The following is a 15265-nucleotide window of genomic DNA, read 5'->3' as shown; positions in this document are numbered from 1 at the left end:
TAGAGAACTTAAAATTAAAAAAATTTTAAAAAAGTAAGAATGATCATAAAAATATATCTAGGACTTTCTCTGGTTTTGTTGTGAGTATCGTGGGTTCGGTTCATTTTTGGCTAGTTCCTTGGTCCGACTTATATTTCTCAAGATCTATAGGCGCCTTCCTATGTAGTCCTAGTAACCACAGGGTTTTAATCTATTGCCTGTAGCTTCCAAGGCGTTTCCCTCTGTTATAGCTTCTTTTGTTTGCTGGTCTCTTCAGTGTCTGGTTTACGCCCTGACACAAAGGGGACGGTGGAGGACACTTTTTTTTTTAGGCTCACTTGTTCAGTTGCGCTGTGGGGAGGGAGGGAGGGAGTGATGCTGCAAACAAATAACACTGGCGTGCGCTCGCAGTGCCTCAGCCACACTGGGTCTGCCCCCGCTCACGGCACGTGTAGCCTCCCTGCCCACACTGCTCGGGCTCTAGGTTGTTCCACCGGGAACAATCCGAGGCTGGCCCTGGGCTGCATGCACCTCCCAGGTCCAAGCCGCTCAGGTTCAGGCACTCGGGTAGTCCTCAGAGGCACAGACTCGGTTGGGCCTGCGTTTTGTGCTCTTCCCAGGTCCGAGCAGCTCAGGTGATGAGGTGTTTGGCGAGCGCCAATGTTGTGACTTATCGCCTCCCCACCACTCGGTTATCTGGGTGTAAAACAGGCGCACCTTCTCAGGCAGATGTTGACCGTCCAGATCCCCAAGAAGTTTTAGTTAGCAAAGAAGCCTGCTTACAGTTTTATAGATAATGTCTCTCTGGGGCTGCGATTGCCCCCTTCCGGCTCTGGCTGCCTGTCACCGGAGGGGGAAGGTCTGCAGCCGGCTATCTCTGTTCAGTCCTTTGTTCCGTGCGCGGGCCTGGCGGTGTCTTAGGTTAGGGCTGGCTTTTTGCGTGGTAGATATCCCAGAGTCTGGTTTGCTAGCCCAAGTTATTTCGTTCAGATAGCGCTCAGGGTATTCAGGCCAGATTTTTACTCTAAGCGATGCAGCCCGCGCTGTGCCTCCCTGCCCAGCCCCTGCTTGCTAATGGTGTGAGCAGGCGTCTGCACTGCTTCGCAGCTGGGGGAGTTACCGTAGGGCTTGCAATCTGCGAGTTTTAATTGTTTATTTATTTTTATCCCCCTTATGTTGCCCTTTGTGCTTCCAAAGCTTGGCAAAGATTTGGCAGTGAAAAGCTTTCCTGGTGTTTGGAAACTTTTCTCTTTTTAAGACTATCTTCCCGGGACGGAAATCCCTCCCTCCCTCTTTTGTCTCTTTTTTTGTCTTTTATACTTTTTCCTACCTACTTTCCAAGAGTTGGGTTCTTTTCTGGGTGCCTGATGTCCTCTGCCAGCATTCATAAGTTGTATTGTGGAATTTACTCGACGTTTAAATGCTCTTTTGATGAAATTGTTTGGGGGGGAAAGAGTTCTCCCCATCCTACTCCTCAGCAATCTTGGCTCCTCTCTTGTGGAGTTTGGAGAGAGCACGCGGGATTGCTCTCCAGGCCATGCAGGAAAAGAAGGCCCTCATCTCGCGATGTCGGGGGAGTCTCGTGGTTTTTCTGGAGCTGCGGTGCCAGTGTGGGGTTTCTCACAAGGTACAACCGGGAGCTCAGGGAGCCTCTCGTGTGGTGTCAGGGAAGTCAAGTCTCCATATGAGTGGTGAGGGGGCGCACGTCATTGCTCTCGAGTCATGGTAGTGGAATCAGGGCTCAACGCAATGAAAAAGGACACTCGAGGTCTTTCTCGGGTTGCGGCAGGAAACCCTGGGTTCCCTCGACTTGTGCCTGTGACCTCAGGTAGCTTCTCAGGGTGCCTCTGAGAAGTCAGGGATACTATGGAGCTGGGAGAGGCCTCTCGGGAGTCCACTGGGTTTGCTGCAATGGAAGAGGGCCTAATCTCGAGATCAGGAAGGAACCTCAGGGTTCCTCTCCATTTCTGACTCAGATTGCAGGGTCCCTGCAGAGTTGGGACAGGAGAGTCAGGCCTCGTCTTGTGTGGAGGAATGGAACTCCGCTTGCCTCTCGAGTTGTTCAAGGAGTGACAGGCCACTTGTCGAGCTGTGTGTGGAACCTGCGGTTTTTTCCAGACAATGCACGGGGGTGTCAGTGCCCCTTCGTGATGTGCTTTCATCCACAGGGTTGCCTTCGAAGTGGTGTGCGGGCATCGGGTTCTTATCAAGAGCGGACCAGGAAATCGGGGTCTTTTGGAATGCGGCACCACACACGAGGCTACGTCTCGAATTTCCTCGTGAGACGGGCCTCATGCTGAGGTGCCCCTGGAAGGTCGGGAAAGCCTTCCAGACAAAGCAGGTTAATCGACCCTACTGTCGCGATCAGGAGGGGAGAAGGGGCTCAGATGAAGTGGTGCCGGGAACCTCGGTGTTCCCCTTGAGTGAGACCGGTATGTCAGGGAACTTTTGGGGTCTCACGAAGCTTGCCAAATACTGTTTCAAACTTCAAGATGAAACGTGGGACTTCTCTTGAGACGCTGTGGCGGGCAAGGGCCTCATCTTGTGATGAAGGGGAAACCACGTGGTTTTTTTCGAGTTGCGATGGGATTGTTGACTGACGACGGGGAATTCAGGCTTCCTCTTCTGTTGGCCCAGGGAAGTCCATTCTTCCATTCGAGTTGCCAGGGAGAGCTAGGTGGGAATTGCTCTCGAGTCACGGCAGGTCAAAATAGACCTCATCTAGGCTTGTGTCCAGGACCTAATGTTCCTCTCCAGGGGCGATAGGGATCACGGGGATGCATTCCAGACTCACCCAGTGAGTCAGGCCTCGGCTCGAGGGGAAGCAAAGGATTCTGATATCCTCCTGGGTCGCGATAGGTATCTCTTGGAGCCCACTGAGTGGCCTCCAGGGAGTCAAGCCTCCTGTGGAGTTGGAGAGAGGACTCGGGATTGCTCTCCAGGCCATACAGGAAAGAAGGCCCTCAGCTCGCAATGACGGGGGCATCCTGTGGGTTTTCTCGAGTTGGAGCGCAAGTATGAGTTTTCTCACGAGGTACGACGGGGAGCTCAGGGAGCCTCTTGTGTGGCGCCAGGAAAGTCAGGTGTCTATGCATGTGATGAGGAGGAGCCCATAAATGCTCTCGAGTCATGGTAGGGAAATCAGGACTCAAGACGCGTTGAAGAAGGAGTCTCGAGGTCTTTCTCAGGTTGCGGCAGGAAACCCTGGGTTCCCTCGACTTGTACCGGTGACCTCAGGGAGCTTCTCAGGGTGCCTCTGAGAAGTCAGGCATACTGTGGACTTGGGAGGCGCTCTCGGAACTCCACTGGGTTTGGTGCAATGGCAAAGGTTCTCATCTCGAGTTGAGGCAGGAACCTAAGGGTTCCTCTCCATTTAAAACTCCGACCACAGGGTCCCTGAAGAGTTGGGACAGGAGAGTCAGGCCTCGTCTTGTGTGGAGGAATGGAACTCCGCTTGCCTCTCGAGTTGTTCACAGGATAACAGACCATTTGTCGAGCTGTGAGTGGAACCTTCGGTTTTTTCCGTAAGATGCATGAGGGGGTCAGTGCCCCTTCGTGTTGTGCCTTCATCCACAGGGTTGCCTTCAAAGAGGTGTCCGGACATCGGGTTCTTATCAATAGCAGAGCAGGAAATCGGGGTCTTTCAGAACGTGGCACCATCCATGAGGCTATGTCTCGAATTTCTTCGTTAGACTGGTGTCATCCTGAGGTGCACCATGAAGATCGGGAACCCCTTCCAGACAAAGCAGGGGAATCGACCATCTTGTCGCGATCAGGAGGAGTGAAAGGGCTCAGTTGAAGTCATGCCGGGAACCTCGGTGTTCCCCTCGAGTGGGACCGGTGTGTCGGGAAACTTTTGGGGTCACTTCGAGGGTGCCAAGTACCGTTTTGCACTTCAATACGGACTTGGGGCTTCTCTTGACACGCTGTAGAGGGCAAGGGCCTCATCTTGGGATGACGGGGGAATCACGTGGTTTTTCTCAAGGTGCGGCAGGATTCTCGAGTTACGACGGGGAATTCAGGCTTCCTCTTGTGTTGGCCCAGGGAAGTCCAATCTTCCATTCGAGTTTCGAGGGAGAGCTGGGGTTTGCTCTTGAGTCACTGCAGGGCAAAAGAGACCTCATCTAGGCTTGTGTCCAGGACCTAATATTCCTCTCCAGGGCCGACAGCGATCTCGGGGTTGCATTCCAGACGCATCCTGGGAGTCAGAGCTCGACTCGAGGGGAAGCAAAGGACCCCGCTCTCCTCTTGAGTCACCACAGGTGTCTCTTGGAGCCCACTGAGTGGCCTAAAGGGAGTCAAGCCCCCTGTGGAGTTTGGAGAGAGGACTCAGGATTGCTCTCCAGGCCATGCAGGAAAAGAAGACCCTCATCTCGCGATGACAGGGGCGTCTTGTTGGTTTTCTCGAGCTGCGGTGCCAGTGTGCGGTTTCTGACGAGGTGCGACGGGAAGCTCAGGGAGCCTTTCGTGTGGCACCAGGGAATTCAGGTCTCCATGCGCATGGCAAGGGGGAGCGCGTCATTGCTCTCGAGATATGATACGGGAATCGGGCCTCAAGACACGTTAAAGCAGGACTCTCAAGGTCTTTCTCGGGTTGCGGCAGGAAACCCTGGGTTCCGTCGACTTCTGCCGGTGACCTTAGGGAGCTTCTCAGGGTGCCTCTGAGAAGTCAGGCATACTGTGGATTTGGGACGGGCCTCTCGGGACTCCACTGGTTTTGTGGCAATGGAAAAGGGCCTCATCTTGAGTGGACGCAGGAACCTCAGGCTTCCTCTCCATTTCTGACTCGGTGCGCAAGGTCCCTAGAGTTGTGACAGGAGAGTCAGGCATCGTCTTGTGTGGAGGAATGGAACTCCGCTTGCTTCTCGAGTTGTTCACGAGGTGACAGACCACTTGTGGAGCTGTGTGAGGAACCTGCGGGTTTTTCCGGAAGATGCACGGGGTGTCAGTGCCCCTACGTGTTGTGCCTTCATCCACAGGCTTGCCTTCGAAGAGGTGTCCAGGAGTCTGGTTTTGATCAAAAGTGAACCATGGAATCGGGGTCTTTCGGCATGTAGTATGGCCCTCGAGGCTACCTCTCGAATTTCCTCGTGAGACCGGCCTCATCCTGAGGTGTGCCGGGAAGGTCGGGAATCCCTTCGAGACAAAGCAGTGGAATCGACCCTCCTATCGCGATCAGGAGAGGAGAAAGGCCTCAGATGAAGTGGTGCCGGAAACTTCAGTGTCCCCTCTAGTGAGATCGGTATATAGGGGAACTTTTGGGGTTGCATCAAGGGTGCCAAGTACTGTTTTGCACTTCAAGACGGAATGTGAGACTTCTCTTGAGACGCTATAGGGGGCAAGGGCCTCATCTTGCAATACGGGGAACCACGTGATTTTTCTCGAGTTGCGGCGGGTTTCTCAAATTACAACTGGAAATTCAGGCTTCCTCTTGTGTTGGCTCAGAAAGGCCAATCTTCCATTCGAGTTGCAAGGGAAAGCTAGGGGTTGCGCTTGAGTCACTGCAGGGCCAAAGAGACCTCATCTAGGCTTTTGTCCAGGACCTAAGGTTCCTCTCCAGGGGCGACAGGGATCCAGGGTTGCATTCCAGACTCACCCTCGTAGTCAGGCCTCATCTCGAGGGGAAGCAAAGGACACCGCTCTCCTCCTGAGTATCGACGCGTATCTCTTGGAGCCCACTGAGTGACCTAAAGGGAGTCAAGCCTCCTTTGGAGTTTGGAGAGAGGATTCGGGATTGCTCTTCAGGTCATGCAGGAAAGAAGGCCCTCATTTCACCATGACAGGGGCGTCTCGTGGGTTTTCTCGAGCTGCGGCGCCAGTGTGGGGTTTCTCACGAGGTACGATGGGGAGCTCAGGGAGCCTCTCATGTGGTGCCGGGGAAGTCAGATCTTCATGCGCGTGGCGAGGGGGAGTGCGTCATTTTTCTCCAGTCATGGTAGGGGAATCGGGCCTCAAGACGCGTGAAGAAGGACTCGCGAGGTTTTTCTCAGGTTACGGCAGGAAACTCTGGGTTCCGTCGACTTATGCCCGTGACCTCAGGGAGCTTTTCAGGGTGCCTCTGAGAAGTCAGGGATACTGTGCAGTTGGGAGAGGCCGCTCCGAACTCCACTGGGTTTGGTGCAGTAGAAGAGGGCCTTATCTCGAGTTGAGGCAGGAACCTCATGGTTCCTCTCCATTTCTGAATCGGATCTCAGTGTCCATGCAGAGTTGGGACAGGAGAGTCAGGCCTCGTCTTGTGTGGAGGAATTTAACTCCTCTTGCCTCTCGAGTTGTTCACGGGGTGACAGGCCACTTGTCGATCTGTATGTGGAACTTGTGGGCTTTTCCAACGATGCAGGAGGGTGTCAGACCCCTTCGTTTTGTGCCTTCGTCCACAGGATTGCCTTCGAAGAGGTGTCCTAGCATTGGGTTCTTATCAAGAGCAGACAGGGAAATCGGGGTCTTTCGGCGTGTGGCACCAACCACAAGGCTACGTCTCGAATTTCCTCGTGAGACCGGCCTCATCCTGAGGTGCGCCGGGAAGGTCCGGAACCCCTTCCAGACAAAGCAGGGTAATCGACCCTCCCGTCGCGATCAGGAGGGGATAAGGGGCTCAGAACAAGCAGTGCGCCGAACCTTGGTGTTCCCCTCGAGTGAGACCAGGGTGTCGGGGAACTTTTGTGGTAACATCAAGGTTGCCAATTATCGTTTTAAACTTCAAGATGGAACGTAGGGCTTCTCCTGAGACGCTGTAGCTGGCAAGGGCCTCATCTTGCGATGACGGGGGAACCACGTGGTTTTCCTCGAGTTGCAGCGGGATTTTCGAATTACGACGGGGAATTCAGGTTTCCTCTTGTGTTGTCCCAGGGAAGTCCATTCTTCCATTCGAGGTGCGAGGGAGAGCAGGGGATTGCTCTCGAGTCACTTCAGGGCAAATGAGACCTCATCTATGCTTGTGTCTAGGACCTAATGTTCCTCTCCAGGGGCGACAGGGATCTCGGGGTTGCATTCCAGACTCACCTGAGGAGTCAGGCCTGGTATATAGGGGAAGCAAAGAATTCCGCTCTCCTCTCGAGTCCCGACGGGTATCTCTTGGAGCCCACAGAGTGGCCTAAAGGGAGTCAGGCCTCCTGTGGAGTTTGAAGAGAGGCCTCGAGATTGCTCTCCAGGCCATGCAGGAAAAGAAGGCCTTCATCTCGCGATGACGGAGGCGTCTCGTGGGTTTTCTCGAGCTGGGGAGCCAGTGTGGGATTTCTCACGAGGTATGACGGGGAGCTCAGGGAGCCTCTCGTGTGGCGCCAGGGAAGTCAAGTCTCCATGCGAGTGGCGAGGGGGAACGCGTCATTGGTCTCGAGTCATGGTAGGGGAATCGGGATTCAAGATGCATTGAAGGAGGATTTTCGAGGTCTTTCTCGGGTTGCGTCAGGAAACCCTGTGTTCCCTCGACTTGTGCCGGTGACCTCAGGGAGCTTCTAAGGGTGCCTCTGAGAAGTCGCGATACTGTGGATTTGGGAGGGGCCTCTCGGGCCTCCACTGTTTTTGGTGTAATGGAAGAGGGCCTCATCTCGAGTGGAGTCAGGAACCTCAGGGTTCCTCTCCATTTCGGACTCCGATCGCAGGGTCCCTTCAGAGTTGGCACCGGAGAGTCAGGCCTCGTCTTGAGTGGAGGAATGGAACTCTGCTTGCCTCTCGAGTTGTTCATGGGATGACAGGCCTCTTGTCGAGCTGTGTGTGGAACCTGCGGCTTTTACCGAATGATGCACGGGAGTGTCAGTGACCCTTCGTTTTGTGCCTTCGTCCACAGGGTTGCCTTCGAAGAGGTGTCCGGGCATCGGGTTCTTCTCAAGAGTGGGCCGGGAAATCGGGGTATTTCAGCATGTGACACCACCCACGACGCTACGTCTCGAATTTCCTCGTGAGACCGGTCTCATCCTGAGGTGCGCCGGGAATGTGGGGAACCCCTTCCAAACAAAGCAGGGGAATAGACCCTCCTGTCTCGAACAGGAGGGGAGAAGGTGCTCAGATGAAGTGGTGCGGGAACCTCCATGTTCTCCTCGAGTGAGACCGGCGTGTCCGGGAACATTTGGTGTCGCATCAAGGGTGCCAAGTACCGTTTCGCACTTCAAAACGGAACATGGGACTTCCCTGGAGACGCTATAGCTGACAGGGGCCTCATATTTCGATGACGGAGGAGCCACGTTGTTTTTCTCCAGTTGCCGCGGGATTCTCGAATTACAATGGGGAATACAGGCTTCCTCTTGTGTTGGCCCAGGGAAGTCCAATCATCCATTCGAGTTGCGAGGGAGAGCTGGGGATTGCACTTGAGTCAATGCAGGACAAAAAAGACCTCATTTAGGCTTGTGTCCAGGACCGAGTTTTCCTCTACAGGGGCAACACGGATCTCGGGATCCCATTCCAGACTCACCCAAGTAGTCAGGCCTCGGCTCGAGGGGAAGCAACGGACTCTGCTCTCCTCTAGAGTAGCGACGTGTATCTCTTGGAGGCTACTGAGTGGCCTAAAGGGAGTCAGGCCTCCAGTGGAGTTTGGAGAGTGGACTCGGGATTGCTCTCTAGGTCATGTAGGAAAAGAAGGCCCTCATCTTACGATGATTGGGGGCGTCTCGTGAGTTTTCTCGAGCGGCGGTGCCAGTGTGGGGTTTTCATGAGGTAGGACGGGGAGCGCAGGGAGCCTCTCGTGTGGCGCCAGGGAAGTTAGGTTTCAATGGGCGTGGCGAGGGGAATGCGTCATTGCTCTCCAGTCATGGTAGGGTATCGGGCCTCAAGACGCGGTAAAGAAGGACTCTCAAGGTCTTTCTCAGAATGCAGCAGGAAACCCTGGGTTCACTCGACTTGTGCCAGTGACCGCAGAGAGCTTCTGAGGGTGCCTCTGAGAATCAGGGATACTGTGGAGTTTTAGGGGCCTCTCGGGACTCCACTGGGTATGGCGCAATGGAAGAGGGCCTCATTTCGAGTTGATGCAGGAACGTCAGGTTTCATCTACATTTCTGACTCCGATCGCACGGTCCCTGCAGAGTTGGGAAAGGAGAGTCAGGCCTTCTCTTGTGTGGAGGAACGGAACTCCGCATGCCTCTCTAGTTCTTCAAGGGATGACAGGACACTTGTCGATCTGTGTTTGGAATCTGCGTGTTTTTCCGTACTATGCCTGGGGATGTCAGTACCCCTTCGTGTTGTGCATTCATCCACAGGTTTGCTTTCGAAGAGGTGTCCTGGCATCGGGTTCTTATTAAGAGCGGACCGGGAAATCGGGGTCTTTCCGCATGTGGCACCACCCACCAGGCTACGTCTCGAATTTCCTAGTGAGACCGGCCTCATCCTGAGGTGCGCCGGGAAGGTCGGAACCCCTTGCAGACAAAGCAGGGGAATCGACCCTCCTGTCTCGATCAGGAGGGGGAAGGGGCACAGATGAGGTGATGCCGGGAACCTCGGTGTTCCCCTCCAGTGAGACCAGTGTGTTGGGGAACTTTTGGGGTCGCATCAAAGGTGCCAAGTACCGTATCGCACTTCAAGATGGAACGTAAGACTTCTTTTGAGACGCTGTAGCGGCAATGGCCGTATCTTGCGATGAAGAGGGAACGACGTGGTTTTTCTCGAGTTGTGGCGGGATTCTTGAGTTACAACGGGAAATTCAGGCTTCCTCTTCTGTTGGCCCAGGGAAGTCCAGTCTTCCATTCGAGTTGCGAGGGAGAGTTGGGGATTGCTCTCGAGTCACTGCAGGAAAAAAGAGACCTCATCTAGGCTTGTGTCCAGGACCTAATATTTCTCTCCAGGGGCGACAGGGATCTCCGGTTCACATATCAGACACACCCGAGGAGTCAGGCCTCGCCTCGAGGGGAAGGAAAAGACTCCGCTCTCCTCTCGAGTCGCGACGGGTATGTCTTGGAGTCCACTGAGTGACCAAAAGGGAGTCAAGCCTACTGTGGAGTTTGGAGAGAGGACTCGGGATTGCTCTCCAGGGCATGCTAGAAAAGAAGGTCGTCATGTCGCGAAAATGGGGGCGTCTCGTGGGTTTTCTCTATCTGTGGCGCCAGTGTTTGGTTTCTCACGAGGTATGACGGGGAGCTCAGGGAGCCTCTCGTGTGGCGCCAGGGAAGTCAGGGCTTCATGAGTGTAGCAGAGGGAGCGCGTCATTGCCCTCGAGTCATGGTAGGGGAATCAGGCCTCAAAATGCGTTGAAGAAGGACTCTTGAGTTCTTTCTATGGTGGCGGCAGTAAACCCTGGGCTCACTCGAATTGTGCTGGTGACCTCAGGGAGCTTCTCAGGGTGCCTCTGAGAAGTCAGGGATACTGTGGAGCTGGGACGCGTCTCTCGGGACTCCACTGGGTTTCGTGCAATGGAAGAGGTCCTAATCTCGAGTGGAGGCAGGAACCTCAGCGTTCCTGTCGTGACTTCACTGGCGCTGGTCTGATTCGGATCGCAAAGTCCCTGCAGAGTTGGGACAGGAGAGTCAGGCCTCGTCTTGTGTAGAGGAATGAAACCCCACTTGCCTCTCGAGTTCTTCAGGGGTGACAAGCCACTTGTTGAGCTGTATGTGGAACCTGCGGGTTTTTCTGGACGATGCACGAGGGTGTCAGTGCCCCTTTGTGTTGTGCCTTCATCCACAGGGTTGCCTTCGAAGAGGTGTCCAGGCATCGGGTTCTTATCAAGAGCGTACCGGGAAATCATAGTCTTTTGGCATGTGGTACCACCGCGAGCTACGTCTCGAATTTCCTCGTGAGACTGGCCTCATCCTGAAGTGCCCCGTGAAGGTCGGGAACCCCTTACAAACAAAGCAGGGGAAGTGACCCTCCTATCACGAACAGGAGGGGAGAAGGGGCTCAGATAAACTGGTGCCGGGAACCTCGGTGTTCACCTCGAGTGAGACCGATATTTCGGGGAACTTTTGGGGTCACATCAAGGGTGTCAAGTATCATTTTGCACTTCAAGACGGAACGTGGGACTTTTCTTGAGAAGCTGTAGCGGGCAAGGGCCTCATCTTGTGATGACGAGGGAACCAAGTGCTTTTTCTCGAGTTGCGGCGGGATTCTCGAGTTACGAAGGGGAATTCAGGCTTCCTCTTTTGTTGGCCCAGGGAAGTCCAATCTTCCATTCGAGTTGTCAGGGAGAGCGGGGGATTGCTCTCGAGTTACAGAAGGGCAAAAGAGACCTCATCTAGGCTTGTTTCCAGGACCTAATGTTCATCTCCAGGGGAGACAGGGATCTCAGGGTTGCATTCCAGACCCACCTGGTGAGTCAGGCCTTGTCTCGAGGGGAAGCAAAGGACTCAATTCTCCTCTCGAGTCGCGACGGGTATCTCTTGGAGCCCACTAAGTGGCCTAAAGGGAGTCAAGCCTCCTGTGGAGTTTGGAAAGAGGATTCGGGATTCCTCTCCAGGCCATGAAGGAAAAGAAGGCCCTCATCTCGCGATGACAGGGGCGTATGGTGAGTTTTCTCAAGCTGCGGCGTCAGTGTGGGGTTTCTCACGAGGTACGACAGGGAGCTCAGGGAGCCTCTCTTATGGCGCCAGGGAAGTCAGGTCTCCATGTGCGTGGCGAGGGGGTGCGTGTCATTTCTATAGAGCCATGGAAGCAGATTTGGGCTTCAAGACACGTTGAAGTAGGACTCTCGAGGTCTTTTTCCCATTGTAGCAGGAAACCCTGGGTTCCCTCGACATGTGCCGGTGACCTCATGGAGCTTCTCCGGGTGCCTCTGAGAAGTCAGGGGTACTGTGGAGTTGGGAGGGGCCTCTCTGGACTCCACTGGGTTTGGTGCAATGGATGAGAGCCTCATCTCGAGTGGAGGCAGGAACCTCATGTTTCCTCTCCTGGGTTTCCTGTCGCTGGTACTGACTCGGATCGCAGTTCCCCTGCAGAGTTGGTACAGAAAATCAGGTCTCGTCTTGTGTGGAGGAATGGAACTCCACTTGCCTGTCGAGTTGTTCATGGGGTGACAGACCACTTGTTGAACTGTGTTTGTAACCTGCGGGTTTTTCTGGACGATGCACGGGGGTGTCAGTGCCCCTTCGTGTTGTGCTTTCATCCACAGGTTTTCCTTCGTAAAGGTGTCAGGGCATCACGTTCTTATCAAGAGCAGACCGGGAAATCGGGGTCTTTCGGCTTGTGGCACCACCCACGAGGCTATGTCTCGAATTTCCTCGTGAAACCTGCCTCATCCTTAGGCGCGCTGGAAAGGTCGGGAACCCCTTCCAGACATAGCAGGGGAATCGACACTCCTGTCGCGATCACGAGGGGAGAAGGAGCTCAAATGAAGTGGTTCCGGGAACCTCGGTGTTCCTTTCGAGTGAGACCGGTATGTCGGGGAATTTTGAGATTGCATCAAGGGTGCCAAGTACCGTTTCGCACTTCAAGACAGAAAGTGGGACTTCTCTTGAGTCGCTGTAGCGGGCAAGGGCCTCATCTAGCGCTTATGGGGGAACCACGTGGATTTTCTCGAGTTTCGGCGGGATTCTCGAGTTACGATGTCGAATTCAGGCTTCCAATTGTATTGGCCCAGGGAAGTCCAATCTTCAATTCGATTTGCGAGGGAGAGCTGGCGATTGCTCTCTAGTAACTGCAGTGCAAAATAGACCTCATCTAGGCTTGTGTCCAGGACCAAGTTTTCCTCTCCAGGTGTGACAGGAACTCGGGGTTGCATTCCAGACTCACACGGGGAGTCAGGCCTCGTCTCGAGGGGAAGCAAAGGACTCTGCTCTCCCTTCAGGTCCTGACAGGTATCTCTTGGAGCCAACTGAGAGGCCTAAAGAGAGTCAAGCCTCCTGTGGAGTCTGGAGAGAGGACTCGGTTTTGCTCTCCATGCCAGGCAGGAAACAAGTCCCTCATCTCGTGATGACGGGGGCGTATCGTGGGTTTTCTCGAGCTGCGGTGCCTGAATGGGGTTTCCGAAGAGGTACGACGGGGAGCTCAGGGAGACTCTCTTCAGGAGTCAGGGAAGTCAGGTCTCCATGCGCATGGCGATGGGGAGCGGGTTTTTGCTCTCGAGTCATGGTAGGGGAATCGGGCCTCAAGACGCGCCGAAGGACTCTCAAGGTCTTTCTCGGGTCGCAGCAGGAAACCCTGGGTTCCCTGGACTTGAGCCGGTGACCTCAGGTAGATTCTCAAGGTGCCTCTGAGAATTCAGGGATACTGTGGAGTTGGGAGGGGCCTATCGCGACTCATCTGGGTTTGGTGCAATGGAAGAGGGCCTCACCTCGAGGGGAGACAGGAACCTCAGGATTCCTCTCCGTTTCGGACTCCGACCGCAGGGTCCCTGCAGAGTTGGGACAGGAGAGTCAGGCCTCGTCTTGTCTGAGGAAGGGAACCCCGCTGACCTGTCGAGTTGCTCAGGGGGTCTCAGGCCCCTCGTCGAGCTGTGTGTGGAACCCGCGGGTCTTTGCGGACGATGCACGGGGGTGGCAGTGCCCCTTCGTGGTGTGCCTTCACCCACAGGGTTGCCTTCGAAGAGGGGTCCGGGCCTCGGGCCCTTCTCAAGTGCGGACCGGGGAATCGGGGGCGTTCGGCATGTGGCCCCACCCACGTGGCTCGTCTCGAATTTCCTCGTGAGACCGGCCTCGTCCTGAGGTGCGCCGGGAAGGCCGGGAACCCCTTCCAGACCTCGCAGGGGAATCGCCTCTCCTGTCGCGATCAGGAGGGGAGAAGGGGCTCAGAGGAAGTGGTGCCGGGACCCTCGGTGTTCCCCTCAGGGGACCCCGGCGTGTCGGGGGACTTTTGGGGGTCGCAGGAAGGCTGTCAGGGACCGTCTCGCCCTTCAGGGCGGAACAGGGGACTTCCCTTGAGACGCCGTCGCGGGCAAGGGCCTCATCTTGCCAAGAGGTGGGAACCACGTGGTTTTTCTCGAGTTGCGGCAGCATTCTCGAGTTACGACGGGGATCTCAGCCTTCCCCTTGGGTTGGCCCTGGGAAGCCCAATCTTCCCCTCGGGTTGCGAGGGAAAGCTGGGGGTTGCGCTCGAGTCACTGCAGGGCCGAAGAGACCTCACCTAAGCGTGTGTCCGGGACCTAATTTTCCTCTCCAGGGAAGGCAGGGATCTCGGGGTTGCATTCCAGGCTCCCCCGGGGAGTCAGGCCTCGTCTCGAGGGGAAGCCAAGGACTCCGCTCTCCTCTCGAGTCGCGACGCGGGTCTCTAGGAGCCCCCTGAGCGGCCTCAAGGGAGTCCAGCCTCCTCTTCCGTTTGGAGAGAGGACCCGGGATTGCTCTCCAGGCCATGCAGGAAAAGAAGGCCCTCAGCTTGCGAGGACGGGGGCGTCTCAGGGGTTGACTTGAGCTGCGGCGCCCGTGGGGGTTTTCTCCCGAGGCACAACGAGGATCTCAGGGAGCCTCTCGTGCGGCGCCAGGGAAGTCAGGTCTCCATGCGCGTGGCGAGGGGGAGCGCGTCCTGGCTCTCGAGTCACGGGAGGGGACTAGGGCCTCGAGACGCGTTGAAGAAGGACTCTCGAGGTCTTTCTCAGGGGGCGGCGGGAAACCCTCGTTTCCCTCGCCTTCTGCCGGGGACCCTAGGGAACTTCCCAGGGTGCCTCTGAGAGGCGAGGGATCCTGTGGAGGTGGCGGGGCCCCTCGGGACTCCGCTGGGTCTGGCGCAACGGAAGAGGGCCTCACCTCGAGGGGAGGCAGGAACTTCAGGCTTCCTCTCGGTTTCGGCTCCGACCGCAGGGTCCCTGCAGAGTTGGGACAGGAGATTCATGCCTCGTCTTGTCTGAGGAAGGGAACCCCGCTTGCCTCTCGAGTTGTCAGGGGTTCTCAGGCCCCTGGTCGAGCTGTGTGTGGAACCCGCGGGTCTTTCCGGATGATGCACGGGGGTGTCAGTGCCCCTTCGTGTTGTGCCTTCACCCACAGGGTTGCCTTCGCAGAGGGGTCCGGGCCTCGGGTCCTTCTCAAAAGCGGACCGGGGAATCGGGGGCATTTGGCATGTGGCACCACCCACGTGGCTCGTCTCGAATTTCCCTGTGAGACCGGCCTCATTCTGAGGTGCACCGGGAAGGCCGGGAACCCCTTCCAGACCACGCAGGGGAATCGACTCTCCTGTCGCGATCAGGAGGGGAGAACGGGCTCAGATGAAGCTGTGCCGGGACTCTCGGTGTTCCCTCGAGGGTACCCGGCGTGTCGGGGAGCTATTGGGGGTCGCACGAAGGGTGTCAGGTACTGTTTCGCACTTCAGGGCGGAACGTGGGACTTCCCTTGAGACGCTGTAGTGGGCAAGGGCCTCATCTTGCGAAGACGTTGGAACCACGTGTTTTTTCTCGAGTTGCGGCGGGATTCTCGAGTGACGATGGGGATTACAGGCTTCCTCCTCTGTT

This window comes from Bubalus kerabau, chromosome 13 (genome assembly GCF_029407905.1).
Source record: "Bubalus kerabau isolate K-KA32 ecotype Philippines breed swamp buffalo chromosome 13, PCC_UOA_SB_1v2, whole genome shotgun sequence".
NCBI classification, from domain to species: domain Eukaryota; kingdom Metazoa; phylum Chordata; class Mammalia; order Artiodactyla; family Bovidae; genus Bubalus; species Bubalus kerabau.
This window is presented reverse-complemented; position numbering follows the sequence as displayed.